This window comes from Pinus tabuliformis, chromosome J (genome assembly GCF_031772625.1).
Source record: "Pinus tabuliformis cultivar Carrire ecotype Pingquan chromosome J, CPIR1, whole genome shotgun sequence".
Lineage (NCBI taxonomy): Eukaryota > Viridiplantae > Streptophyta > Pinopsida > Pinales > Pinaceae > Pinus > Pinus tabuliformis.
In genome coordinates, this window is record NC_142295.1 from 1,190,296,614 (window position 1) to 1,190,312,674 (window position 16,061).

Below are 16,061 nucleotides of genomic sequence, written 5' to 3' on the forward strand. Positions count from 1 at the left end.
CTAGGGTTAGGTTTTGGAATGTGAAGAGTTTTCCATTGTTTCTCAATAATAAATAGGCCTTCGAGCCTCATTGTAAACACAGTTCGGAACAATTCAGAGGCATGTAGCCACCACATCTCTTCTCAGAGATAAGCTACCATCGCCCTAGCTGGTTTATTTCCATTTCTGTTTATAAGCATATTTCAGTATTTTACAGTAATGAATTGAGGTATTATTTCCGCTGCATATCTGTCTTTATGGTTATCTCTGTATTTTATTGCGTTCCTGTTTAAATCCGGATCAGGATCATCCATTGAGGTTAGTGCCTCAATCAAGTTGGAGCCTAGATCAATTTGAATCTTGCTAATCACTGAGATTGGTGCCTCAATTAGGATGGCTCCTAGAGAAATTCAAAGTTTTCTCCTCACTTAGGATGGAGCCTACAGTGAGTTATTTCTTGCACCTTTTTTAGGTTGGTGCCTCAATCAGGTTGTATCATGCCACAAGTAGAAGCTTGCATATCATGGGGGTGGGTACCTCTAGCATGCTGGTGCCTACAAATCTATGTAATGAATTAATAAAAAAAAAGAAGAATAATTTGTGGTTTTATCATGTATGGATTTATACATAAAAAGATTATGTCTCCTTATGTTCATGTGATGGCATCTTGATGTAGTATTTATGTGATGAAAGATTCATGGTGCATTGTTATATATATTTATATTTTGTTGATGGTTATAATTCATTGCTATATAAGTTTTTATTGATAAAAGTTGTGAAATGGTAAAATATTCATCCCCCCTCTTAGTGTGATGTTTATTCCAACAATAGTGTCATTTTTACCAATGGTCCTAGTTTAGAATACTTTGGTTGTAAAACTTCAGGAGCCGATTTGAGCCCTGAAATATACACACCAATACATTTCCAATGGCACAAGAATCACCTCAATCGAAGCTCGCATGAGAAAATTATGCCTCTCATAAGTTGATCTATCAAAATTGACTGTTATAATTTGAGAAGTTGCCATAAAAACCTTTGCTACTCATGGAAAATGGGGTATCCATGTGAGCACTATGAAGAAGACTCTAGAAAGGTCAATTTGTAACTCATACTCAAGGTTGAATGAGTAAAATTTAACCCCTATCTGGTTATCGGGTTGCATTATAATTAGGCCAATAGGAGGAAAAGATGCTTCATTCTATTTGAGTGAATTTTGTTCCAAAGATGAGAAGAGTAGTTGAGAGTGGAGAGAGAGAGAGAATAAAAAGGGATTATGGATAGAGATAGAGAGAAAACAAAAATGGATTGTGTTTTATAGCAACCCATGGGCCAAAAGTCTCATTCATTGGTACTTGAATTCATTTCCATTCATAGAAATAGTAGAGAAACCTCTCCTTCTAGTTGGGTATTGTCATGAAAGGGTTTCCTAGGCCATATCTTGTGTTATTATGGTTTTATGAGTGATTGTTCTATTTGTTATATATTTTCTATATTTTCTACATATTTATATTTTTCATGCATACACAATAAATAGTAACTTAATAATTCCATAAATATAAGGAAAAATTAACCCTCATAGTATATATTTCAGAGTTTAGCAATTTTATTTATTAGATGTATTGTAACAAAATAAATAGTGGAATATCCATGGCATTTTGTTGATCATATTAGTATCAAAGAAGGTTTATTTGGGTATATTGTGAGGAGTTGCATGGGATTTAGATCGATCAAGCTAAAATTCATAAAACTGCAACCATGGTTGATGAATCTATATATAACCCTCAAGATCCAGCACAAGAGAGTTTCGCAAGGCTAGAAGAGTAGGTTGTAAATATCAATGGTAATATGGATCTTCTCATGGCATCTTTGAGAAATAAGCTTGGAATTAGAGAAGATAGGGTTTCCAACTCGAAGGTTAGATTATATGGAAAATCAAGGGATTGAGAAGAATCGAAGAACACCAAGAGAGAAACCAAAAAAAACAACCCATATTGAGTTTTGTGAACCATTCATAGTCACTATTCAAGATGGAAGAAAAGGTTGACATGAAGCCATATGAAGGTTAGATTGATGATTTGAAATTAAACCAATGGTTGCAACAATTAGAGGTTTATTTTAGCATTCATCACATACAGCAAGAACATAAAATTCCTTTCACCTATTTGAAACTAGAGGGCCATGCCTTGACTAGGTGGGAAAGTCATATGAAAACCCTAATGTTGGAGCGGTATCCTCCAGTGATTGAGTGGGAGGATTTGAAAACTCACATAAAGTCTCAATTCTAAACTATTATATATGTAGAGTATTAGTGGATCTAATGGCATTACTTCATGTAGAGATAGGGGAAGAGTGTACAGGAGTACACCACATAACTCAAGAATATGGAAATAATGTTAGGTATCTCTACCAAGAACTCAAACATACTCCTAAAATATCTTGGGGTTCTACACAAAGATTTTTGGAAGCAAGTGAAGCTATTCAAACCCAAAATTGTAGATGAGGCTTATGTATAGGCACAATACTTGGAAAACATAGGCCAAAAGAAAGAAAAGAAAGTGGGTCAAACCAAGAGGAAAACCAAGAAGCTTCCAAATAAGGGAAGAAGAAATGGAAATGGGGGGAGGACAATAATACAATAGGTATGGCACACTAATTAAAATATCCCAACAATCATTGTAAAATTGATGGTCATATATAGGAGAACTGCTAGAAACTACATCCATATCTCAACCTTAAGAACCAAAAGAAGGGTGGGAAGAAGAAAAATTCCATAGCCACATATTTGAGAAATAAGGTGGAAAGGAACTCGAATGTGGATGAGAAGATTATTTGGACATTAGTTTAGGTGGTGAATATGAGTAGCCTTCAACAAAAAGAAGAAGAGGATAATACCAATCTCTCCCATATAAAAATTCAAGTCAAAAAAATGCAAAATGATGCTCTATTTGACTCAAGATCGCAGGTGAATCTAATTGCAATAGAGACAGCTAACAAATTGGGATTGGAATTTACCAATATCCATTAGGATGCGTAAATAAGGATGTGGAAATAAATGTAACCAAATAGTGCAAAATCAAATTTGTTATTAGTGTTGATTTTATTGATGAAGTAGATCTAGATGTAATTCCACTTGATGTATGTGAAGTGGTGTTTGGAAGTCCCTATATGTACATGTAGGATGAAATATTCATACGAAGATCCAATGAGTACATCCTCATTAAGAATGGAAAATCCTTCATCATCAACGCACACAATGGAAAGTTCATAATTTCACTTGTAAGTGTCAACCAAGCCAAGAAATTGATCGGTTCTAGAAAGAAGTATGTTTACTATTTTTAAGAGAAAATGAGTTTATATAAGAGTTAGTGAAAGAAAATTCATCCCTAGAGAGGTCTACCAGGGAACAAAAATAATAACTAGAAGAGTTGCTACATGCATAAAGGGGTGTGTTCCATGAGTCTAAAGGGATACCACCCAAGAGGGACTCGGGGAACGAGATTCATCTATTGTTGCACTCTCCATTTCCAAACATTGTACTATACATGTGGTGTATTATAAAAGAAAATGAGGTGAAGAAGTAGTTGTAGTATTTGTTGAAACATGGTTTCATTTGACCAAGTACCTCACCACATGGGTCACCCCATCATAATTTTTCCAAAGAAGGATGGGACTTGGAAGATGTATATTAATTACATGGCATAAAAAAATTATGCCTAAAATAAGTACCTCTTACCTAGGATCGATGATTTGTTGGACAAATTTTAGAAAGAAAAATACTTCACCATGCTAGCCTTAAAATCAAGGTATCACTAGGTTTGTGTCAAAGAAGAATATACCTTGAAGATTACCTTCAAAACCAAACAAGGTTTGTATGAGTGATGAGTTATGTCATCTAAGCTATGCACTCACTACATTCATGATGTTAATTAATGATATATTTCACTCATTTATAGATTCATTTGCTATTGTTTATTTGGATGATGTTAAGGTATATAATGCTTCATGGGAGGAGCACATTTCACATTTAATGTAGATACTAGAGACATTAAAGAAGCACTAACTACTGGAAAATCTCAAGAAATGTGAGTTTTCACAGCATTCTATGGTGTATTTTGGATCTGTGATAGGTGGAGAAGAGTTGAAGATAGATTTTTCCAAGATGGAGGCCATCATGAAGTGGTCAGTACCTACCATTTTTATGAGGTCAGGAGTTTTGATGAGGTAGGATAGTTCCTATGAAAATTCATAGCCTCATTTTCAACAATAGTAGCACCAATACACCCCATAATAGTGGGTGAAAAGAGTTTCCATTGGGTAAAGGTTCAGCATAGGGCCTTTGAGGAGTTAAGGTAGAAAATCATTCATACATCAATTTTTGCATTACCAAACTTGTAGTAGTCTTTTGAACGGGAGACACATGCAAGTGGGTATGCTATGGGATAAATGTTTATGCAGGGAGGAAGGCATGTATGCTACCATTTTGAAATATTACATGGGACAATTCTTAACTACCCTACCTATGACAAGGAGATTTATGCTCCAGTGCAAGCTGTGAAAAAGTAGAAACACTTTCTGAAGGGAAAGGAGAAAGTAATCGACATAGATTACCAGATACTACAATACTTGTAGTGATAAAGTAAGTTACAATAACCAGATATTACAATCATATGGGGTTTTTACAAAAAAAATATTTAGCGATTGAGTGTAAGAAGGTCAACACAAAAAAGTTGACCAACATTCTTTCAAGGCCACTCACATCAAATATCACATATTTGGAAACTTTAATGTACATGGATCCTTTCACCCATGATGCATATAGATAGGCATGCACAAAGGATGAGGACTTCAAGGACGTGGTTCAATAGCTGTAGACCTAGATTCATGTGCATGACAATGACAACACACTTGATTTTCATCTCCATAATGGGTTACTCTACAAGATGGACAAGTTGTATGTTCCTAAAGGTGAGCTACTATAGCTAATAAGAGAGTCTCACACCTGCACTATTAAAAATTAATTAACGGAGCAATGAAACACATACAATATTGCAGAAACCCAAATACATAAATGCATAAAACAAGAGAGACACAAATATACATGGTTTACCCAATTTGGGCTATGTCCATGAAGAAACCACCAGTCCTTCCTTTTATATTATCGAACAAAATGAAGAGATACAACCTACAGCAGATCCACTGTAATTTCCTCTTCGCTCTCACATGACCTCCTCTCTCTCTCATTCAAAATAATGATACACAATCACAATACAATTCCCTCATATAAATCGAGGGTTACCTTCTTGGGAAAAAAACCATAAATTAACATAACTTCTATCGTCATAACATTCTCCTAATGGATGGCCCAGATTGACTATGAAATTACAACATGTTACAAGGCAATTTTACATCTATTTTTAGCTTCAAGGGCCCGCTCGCTCTCGGACCCCCCAGTCGGGGGAGATGGTCCCCCCCAAACCCCCTACGGGGGGAACAAGTCCCCCCCCCCTGCATGGAGGGGTGTATAGTCTTCCTAGGGTATACATCTAGTTGAAACAAAGATCTTTGAATCAGGAAGATAATCATGCTCCACACCCAACAATCTCCCACTTGGAGACTGATTATAGCAACCCCACCATTGCTTCACTTGATGGACAATGCTTCCACTTTAGACCTAGTTGTTTCTCATCTTCATCTTCATACTTTAAGGCTAATTTAAACTTAGCAAAATCTCATTTACTTCCTAGTTACAACTTTTGTTAACATATCTGCAGGATTTTGGCTAGTTTGTATCTTTCCTAGCTTCAACTATCCATCTTCCAACATTGACCATGTGAAATGGTACTTGAGATGTATATGTTTAGTCTTGGAATGAAACATTGAGCTCTTTGCAATATGAATGGCACTCTGGCTTTCATTGTATAATCTTCACATCTCCTTATTCTTGCCTAATTCATCCATAAGCCTTTGTAACCAAATCATTTCTTTAATGGCCTATGTAGCAGTAACATACCCCACTTTTGTTGTTGAAAGTTAGACAATTCTTTTCAATTATGAAACCCAACTGACAGTTGTTCCACCTATAGTAAACACATACCCTGTGGTGATCCTCTTGTTATATCTATCACTTGTCATATCTACATCAACATATCCCTACAGAGCAATGTTTGAACCACCAAAGCATAATGTTTGATTTGTGGTACCTCTCAAATACCTAAGAATCCATTTCACTTCCATCCAATGTTATTTTCTTGGATTGTTCCTGTACCTGCTTACAAATCCCACTCCATGTGCAATGTCAGGCCTTGTGCAGACCATTGCATACATTAAGCTTCCAACTGTTGATGCATATGGAACTTTAGACATATAATCCATCTCTTCCTGGGTCCTTGGACACATATCCTTACTTATTTTGAAATGGATAGCCAAAGGTGTACTAGCTGGTTTCGCATTCTGCATATTAAATATTTCCAACACCTTTTGTATGTACTCACTCTGAGACAACATTAATTTGCAATTTTTCATGTCTCTAGTTACTCTCATACCAAGGATTTGTTTTGCAACACCCAAATCCTTCATTGCAAATGAATTTGCCAATTTTACTTTGAGCACATTTATTTCCTACACGTTAGACCCTGCACAAATCATGTCATCTACATACAATAACAATATAATACAATTTCCATCATTTTTATTTTTAAGATAAACACAATGGTCATAATGACATCTATATAACCTTACTCAAACATAAACATGTAAAATTTTAGATATCACTACATTGGAGCCTGTTTTAGGCCATACAATCTCTTCTTCAACCAACACACTAATTTCTCCTTCCCTTTGGCCTCATACCCTTGTGGTTGTTGCATATAGATCTCATCCTCCAAATCCCCATGGAGAAAGGTTATCTTTACATCTAACTGCTCAAGATGAAAATCTTTTCCTACCACAATACTTAAAATAGTTCTAATTGAAGTCATTTTAACAACAGGAGAATATATTTCATCAAAGTCTACGCCTTTCTTTTGTGCAAAGCCCTTCACAATAAGTCTAGCCTTGTACCTTTATTTACCTCCATATTCTTCCTTCAACCTATAAACTCATTTATTATGCAATGTTTTTTTACCAACAGGCAACCTGACTAAGTCCCAAGTCTCGTTATGTATCAAGGAATCCATCTCTTCTTTCATGGATAACTCCCACTTCTTCCTGGTTTCGACTTGCATTACTTCTTCATAACATTTTGGTTCACCAGAATTAGTCAACAATACATCATATAATGAAGGAGAGTATCATTCATGGGGTCAACTTATCCTTGTACATCTTCTAACACCACTTTCAAGTGTTTGAGGTTTTGTTGTGGTTGTGGTTGCTATTGTTGGTGTGGTTGTTGATCATTATGATTTTCATGCACCTTTACCTTTTTTATGATCTCATCAAGCACTATGTATTCTTTCTTTTCCTTTTCTTGTTTCTTTCCCTGCATTTGACCCGTATACAAGACCTTTTCATTGAATATGGCATCTATGCTCCTAATGATTTTGTGATTTTCATAATCATATAAGAAATAACCAAAATCATTAACACCATATCCAATAAAAGTATATTTATTTGATTTTAGCTCAAGCTTTGTTCTATTTTCTTTATTAATGTGGACAAAGGCTTCACAACAAAAAGTATTTAAAAATGAGTAGTTTACCTTTTAATCTATCCATGCCTCCTCAGGAATACCACCATCCAAGGAACCTGAAGGCCCTCTGTTTATTAGATAAGCAGAAGTATCTACAGCATCTGCCCAAAATTGTAAGGGAAATCATGCATGCAATATCATGCATCGTACATGCTCCATGATTGTCTTATTCATCCTTTCTGACACACCATTTCCTATGGTGTTCCTAGAACTATATTCTCTCTATGAATTCCATGCTCTGAACAGTAGTTATCAAACTATTTGTTGCAGTATTCACCTCCATTGTCTGATCTAAGACACTTCAACTTCTTTCTTGTCTCATTCTCAACGAAATCTTTCCATTTCTTGAAAGTATCAAATACATCATATTAATTCTGAATACAATAAATCTAGGTTTTCCTAACATCATCAATAAAAATAACATAATAGCAATAGCCACTGAGATATGATACCTGGGTTGGTTCCCATACATATATATGCACAAGAGCCAATTTTTCACTCTTTTTTTCTTTCCCAACTCTAATAAATCTGACTCTCTTCTTCTTTCCATAAACACAATTCTCACAAAAATCCAAATCAACATGCTTCAAACCTAGCAACAAATTTCTTGAGTGCAGAATTTGCATCCCTTTCTGACTCATGTGCCCTAGCTATGATGACATAATGTCATTTATGCTCCTGTGGAGGTTAAAGCATTAACAGAATTAGAAATATCATTGCATAAATACAACGTACCAAACTTTTCTCCTTTTTCTATTACCAAGGATCCTTGAGTGACCTTCCAAGTTTTGTCTGTGAATGTAGTTACACAACCTTCACCACCTAACTTCCCTGTTGAAATTAGATTTTTCTTCAGATTTGGAACATGCCTTACCTCCTCCAATATCCATTGGTTTCCATTTTGTCGCTTTATAAAAACTTTACCCATTCCAATGATTTTACAGGGTTTGTCATCACCCAAACAAACTTGTCCAAAATATCCTTGAACATAGTCATGAAAATATTTCCTATCAAGTGTGACATGGAATGACGCCCCTGAATCTACCACCCAAGCATCAATAATATTCTCTAATGAAATAATCAAAGCATCTTGTAATAGATCACCTGTTACATTCTCTTCATGATTGTTCTCTTGTTTTCCATCTCTTTCTCTTCCCTTCTGATATTAGTAGTCTTTCTTCAGTGTCCTTTCTTCCCACATTTCCAACACATTATCCCCGATCTGGATTTGGATCTGCCTTTTCTTGACTTACTGCAATTTCCTGGGCTCCTTCCTCTTTCCATATTCTCTGCAGTCAAAGCATTATCTTATGTCTCACTGGAGATTTTCCGTCGCATTTCCTCACTAAGGATGGCACCAACAACATCATCAAACTTTAAAGTAATAGATCCATTGATAGAGTTACTAATAGCCATAACTAATCCATTCCAACTTTCTAACAATGAGCACATAAATAATAGATCCCTAACTTCATCATAAAAATTTACCCCTAAATAACTTAACTGACTTGTAACAGTGTTAAATTCATTTAAACGATCAGCAACAGATCCACCTTCTCACATCTTCATTTAAATAGGCGCTTCATAAGAAATACCTTATTTGAGGGTGAGGGTTTTTCATATAGTTTTTCCAATGTCATCATTAAACCTTCTATTGTCATTTCCTTTGAAATGTTGAAAGCCACTGATACTTCCAAACACAACCGTATTGTTGCTAGTGCCTTTTTGTTGAGAAGATCCCATTCTCCATCTATCATACTCATCAGCTTCTTTGATTTTCCGCTTAATGGTAGGTATAGATATTTCTAATATAGATAATATTCTACCTGCATCTTCCATAGTTGGTGGTTTTAGTTGTTAAATTTATTAACCCTAAACCTACCATCTTCGACCATTGCTCCCACTCAAACCAGGAACCCTTCTTTCCTACGATTTTATCAACCAAATAGACCTTCGGATCTGATACCAGTTGTTAGAAAATTATATATTACAGATCAAGGGAACACATAAAATATTGCGGAAACATAAATACAGAAAGACATAAAACAAAAGAGATACATATATATGTGGTTCATCCAATTTAGGCTACGTCCACGAAAAAAAAAAAAAAATTGTCCTTCCTTTTATATTATCTATCAAAATGAAGAGATACAACCTATAGTAGATCCACTGTAATTTCCTCTTCACTCTCACACAACCTCTTCTCTCTCTCGCTCAGAATAATTATACACAGTCGCAATACAATTCCCTCATATAAACTGAGGGTTTCCTTCTAGGGAAAAAAACTTAAATTAACATAACTTCTACCATCTGATCATTTGCCTAATGAACAGCCTAGATTGACTACGAAATTACAACATTTTACAAAGAAATTTTGAATCTATTTTTAGCTTCAAGGGCACTACCCCAAGACCCCCCAGCCGGGGGGGTGTGGTCTTCCTAGGGTATACATTCAGCTGAAACAGAGACCTCTGAATCAGTAAGATAAGTAGGTTCCACACCCAACATGCATGGTTTCAAGGCATTTGGTGTGAGGAAGATAGTGGTCAAGGCCAACTTGTACAGGTACGTCTATTGGCCCAGGATGCAAGAAAATGTAGTTAGGTTCATAAAAGGATGTATGCTTTGATGCACCAACAAGCCTAGTAACAAGAGAGAAGGTATATACCATCCCTTTTTTGTACCCCCTCGTCCTTGGTAAAGAATTTCATGGTCTTTGTGGTAGGTTTACCAAAAACAAGGAAGGGGCACGACTACTATTCATGATAGTTGACAAGTTCAATAAGATGTGCAATCTCATACCCTATAAAAATACCATCAGCAAGGAAGAACTAGCAAACTTGTTCTTTAGACAAGTCTAGGTGCACTTTGAAATCCCAAGGAGCATCATTTCAGTCACAAACACAAGATTTCTCAATGAATTTTTGACTACATGTTGGGAGAAGATGGACATAAATTTTAAGAGGACTACAACATTCCATGCATAGACAGATTGGAAAATAGAAGTAATCAGTACTGCTTAGGTGCAACTTTTGAAGGGCTATAATCAGAAGCATTTGAAGGCTTTGGATGAAAATATGGCATATACAACACTCTTATAATAGGGTAGTCCACACTTATATTGTTAAGTCCACATTTGAAACTCGTTTTAGATATTTACCACCTTCACCAATGGATATTGTGTATGTACAACAAGGATGAGTGAGGGGTGCCTTAAGGGAAGAAAAAATTATTGAGAAGATGAGGTTGATCCATCCATGGGTATAGGATATGTTGCAAAAGTCATGGGAATTATACAAGGACAGGCATGATCAACATAGAATAGAGAAGCCATTCAGAGTGGGAGAAAAAGTATAGCTACAATTGAACAAGAAAATGCTACAAGGTATTGGTAAGAAAATCAAGGCTCTATCATATGGTCACTTTGAGACACTGGAAAGGTGGGAGATAATGCCTATAGACTCATTCTACCCCCATACATGTGTGTTCACTTAGTAGTGAATGTAGGTAATCTAAAAATATATGAGACTCCCATGTTGGATTAGGAAGAGGAGTAGGTACTAATATATAGAGGATTTAGTGCCACATGATTAGGTAGAATTAACATAGGATACAATGTTTAGAAGAGGCCCAAAACTACTAGATAATGGTAGTATGACCTTTGGCAAATTGGGTTGAAAGGACAACTTCCAAGTAAGGATAAACGGTACTCCATGTAAAAGGTATTGGAAAAATTTCCTCACCCCATTAGTGAAAATTTTTAGGTACCAAAAGCCTTCCAAAATAGGGAGGTGTGAACCGTATTAGATCAATATATTATTTTTCATCCATCTCGATGCTTTTAGAGTGGAAACTTTGGAGGAATCAACTTGCAAGGCTATTTTTAATAACAGTCCTAGTTAAAAAAAATTGGGTAAAAAACTTCAAGATCCATTTTGAGGCCTTAAATGACCACTTTTGGTGGTCCCATAATATACACATTGATACCTTTCCAATGGTGAAAGAATCGCCTCAATTAGAGCTCACATGAGAAAATTATGCCTCCCGAAATTTGACCTATCTAAATTGACCACCACAATTCAAGAGATGCCACATCAACCCCTGTTACTCATGGAAGAAGGGATAGACACATGATAACTATGAAAAACACTCTATAAGGGTCAAGTTGTAACTCATATTAAGGGTTGAATGGCTTAAATTTAACCCCTAGTTTTCTATCAAGTTATGTGATAACAAGGCCAGTGTGTGTGAGAGAGAGAGAGAGAGAGTGATTGTATTATGTAACAACCCAAATTCCACAACTCTCACTCGGCTGTACTTGCATCCATTTCCATTCAGAGAAAAGGAGAGTAGAGCAGCCTCAACTTCTAGCTCAGTTTTCTTCTTAAAGGGTTTCCCAGGTCATATATTGTGTAATTGTGGTTTTGTTAGTGATTGATCTAGTTTTCCTCTATTTTCTACATATTTATATTTTGCATGCATACCCAGTAAATAGTAACTTAATAATTTCATAAATCTAAGGAAAAATCAACTCTCATAGTATAGATTTCAGAGTTTAGTCATTTTTCTTTATCAAATTTGTTGTGACGGATTGTCTAATGGAATATCCACGAAAGTTTGCATTTCATATATACATATTTTTTTATTATAAATATCATATAAATTATTTAATATTTAATTATTATTTTTTACATAATTGAATTTTAAAAAATTATAATATGTATTATGTTATTATATATATATATATATATAGAGAGAGAGAGAGAGAGAGAGAGAGAGAGAGAGTGTGTTATTTTGTAATATTATTTAAAGAAAACTGAATATGTTGTAACTTGGTTTTTAGAAAATTGATAAAAATATCTTAATAATGTATCTTGGGAATCAATGATTATAATCTAAGAGGAATAAGTAAAGAATATGATAATAATGAAAATAGCATATCAATTAAAACTGACATGTGCACTATAATGGGGTATATGAGATTTTAATAGTTGTGGTTTGGTTTAGTTGAAGAATTTTATATGTACATACTATATAAGTGGCATTAATAATGTAAATAGAATTAAAAAGCCATAAACAATAAACCCATGCACAATGCCCGAAATGTCGAAAAAAAATAAACCCATGAAGGATTCCTTTTTTCTTCAAATATAAATATAATTAATATAGAAATTAAAATTATAATGAAGTCAACATCAAATAGAAAGAATTAAATATAGTTAACTTCATTATACATTGATTCAAAAAAAATTATACATATCTATAATCATAATAATAATATATCAAAAAAATAAAATTAGAAATAATATATATATATATATATATAGTTGGGAAATTTATATATAATATAATAAATAGTATTATAAAGAACAAACATAGGTCCACTGTAACCCCGAAGGGATCAAATCTCTACACTTGTCAACCTTTTCTCAGGGATTGCACTTAAAAAGAGGTTTGGATCTCAAGAGATTTGTTCCCCCTCAACATTTAGATGTGGGGCTAATGCTAGTTAATTCAAATGAATGGACTATGTGATTATTAGTAAAGGTAAAATGTGTATCAAAATTTTGATATACTCTTAAAATGTGATTTTACATTCAAAGGTGTTTTATAATAATAATAATAATATAATCCACGTGGCCTTGAATAGACGGTGATTGGGTGTGTTGTTGAGGTGCTCCTAGATGTTAAGTCACCAGTTTTATTATTTTCCTTATTCGAATGTTATTATTGGACATGACCATGATTTAGCCTCACCATTGTTGAACTTTAAATAATAATGATAATAATATAAGTTTAAGATCAGGGCCAAACAAGACACTAAATTGGTGTATTAGAACCACTTGTTGTGGGAAAGGGGACTTGACTTTGCATAGAAATTTGACTATTAAATTCTACCAAGGCATAAATACTCTACACACCCCATCCCCACCCAAATTTGAACCTATGACCTCTTAAGAGGACACACATGTTCTTAACATAGTATGATGAAGATGTGGAGATGTGTAATTCCTTCCGCACTCAATATGGAGTTGACATGTAAAAAACACACACGCATACACATATTCTATGTGCTTCATGAACCTCGGAGATCAGTGATTGCTACATCCATGGAATATGTGTAGTAGGCATATCTACTCAAAGGGATCAATTTTTGTTATCTCAAATACAGAGCTTGACCTCAAGAGTGTCGAGAAAATTGAACCTGTGAACTCTCAATAGTAAAGGTTCTTTACTACAAGGATTCAACCAATTGAGCTAACCCTCTGGGCTATATATATATATAAACAAAAAAAATATTTCAATCTCAATTATAAATAAAATATTTCAGTGTTTACTTTGAATAAAAGAAAAATCTATCAATTTTCTTTATATATATATATATATATATATATAGAGAGAGAGAGAGAGAGAGAGAGAGAGAGAGAGAGAGAGAATTTCAATGTTGACCATAAATAAGATATCTCAACATCCAAGTAAAATATTTCATTGTCAAAAAATATGTATATATATATATATATATATATATATATATATATATATATATATATATACAAAGTAAAAATATTCGTATAGTTAAAGTAATTCAATGGTGTGCTAGTAAGTATGAGGGACATGTGTAATTTCATTCGTACTCAACATGGAGTTTGAGTGTCATGCATGAAGAGGGGTCGATCAAGTCCCTCGAGGTGATTTTATTTTTTAAATAGAAAAAACTTAAGGAAAGGTTTGCACCTTGAATGTTTTGATCCCTTTTAGTACATGATAGATTTAGAATTAAGATGAATATGTGCTAGTGATATTCAAATGAATGATATAACCTTAAGTTTATACTTATTATATTTTTATATTATATGCATAGTTTAAGAGGTTCATAGTAATATAAGTAATAATTTATTATTCAATTAATTAAAATACTCATTAAATTGTATTCTCTTCCAAACATTCAGAGACAGAAACAACTCATTTGTGTGTGTGTGTGTGTGTGTGTGTCCGTCTTTGGGTTGTGTTTGCATGATGTTGGAGGTGTCTTCAAGTAATGTGGTTTTTTGGTGAAACCCTAATCCCTTAGTTATATCTTAGATATTTTGGTTGATAATATTTATATGGCTTTCTTTAAGTGGTTGTTTGACCTTGAAATTGATATTATATGTGGCACACTTCTTGATTAGGTGATTATCTTATATGAAATTGAGTTCTTCTACATGGAATTTATGTTGAGGAGCATGGATGTTGGATCCACGTTGGAGTATGAGCCTTGGACATTGTCAGGGAGGTTTCTTAGTCGTACTTGTGTTAGGACCACTCATCATGCCCTAGGAGGATGAGCAATTGACTTGACGACACTTGGGTTAAGGATATATTAGTTCGATTTGTATGTGGAAACAAGATACATATGTTGAGGAGAAGTGTTAGAGCATTGGATGCTTATCTTAAAGATCAAAGAGACTCATGATGAGGAATGCTTAACACATGGAGTCTAGCTTGGAGAGCGCACCACTTGAGGAGCCTTGTATTGACTAGTTTGTAGCATAAAGAGATGGTCATTCACTTGGATACCTTATCTTGATAACTAGATTAGGTTGTTTTTTAATCCATGAACTATCATAGATATTCCATTGGACAGTTCGTCACAACATATCTAATAAAGATATATTTAAAAAAATATGAAATCTACACTATTAGGGTTTTATTTCTCTTTACATTTCTACATCTGTAGATTGTAGAAATTAATGCGTACATTCTAAACTACTCGTGAAATTTACTAAATCACGAGACTAGAATCTACTTTATTGATCTTCGGAAGTGAATTCATAATCGAGAACACAAATAATTAACATGAATCAAGATTCAAAACACATGCACAAAGATTTATCTAGGGGAAAGCAACTCCTCAAAACCCCTTACTATCTATATTGCAATAATCAAATAATTTGGATGAATACAATATGCTCTTCTCAAGCTTGATCTCAACCTGCACTTGTATCTTGTATCCTCTGCTTGATTGACTGACCTTCGCCAATACTTAGACAAAATTTTGAGACTCCAAGCCCCTATTTCATTGTGTTTTTCCTTAAGGATTTAGCCCTTAGGAAATTCCTCAATCTGGATTGCGCAATTCCAATAGGTCCTTCTCTGACTTCATGCATGACTTGTACAAATTGGAGTATTTTACAACTGATAGTACACTACCCTTGAATTCCAATATCAACTAGTTAACACGAATTCTTTTCATGCAAAAGTTATTTTGGGTTGAATGATCAATTAACTGGATTATCACTCCATGTGAAAAAAGTTACACACCCTTAACTTGACCTCCACTAGTTCTACTAACATTGAGAACTAGTTACACTGAAAATAACACAAATTAACTAAAATAGATTGCTACAAATTA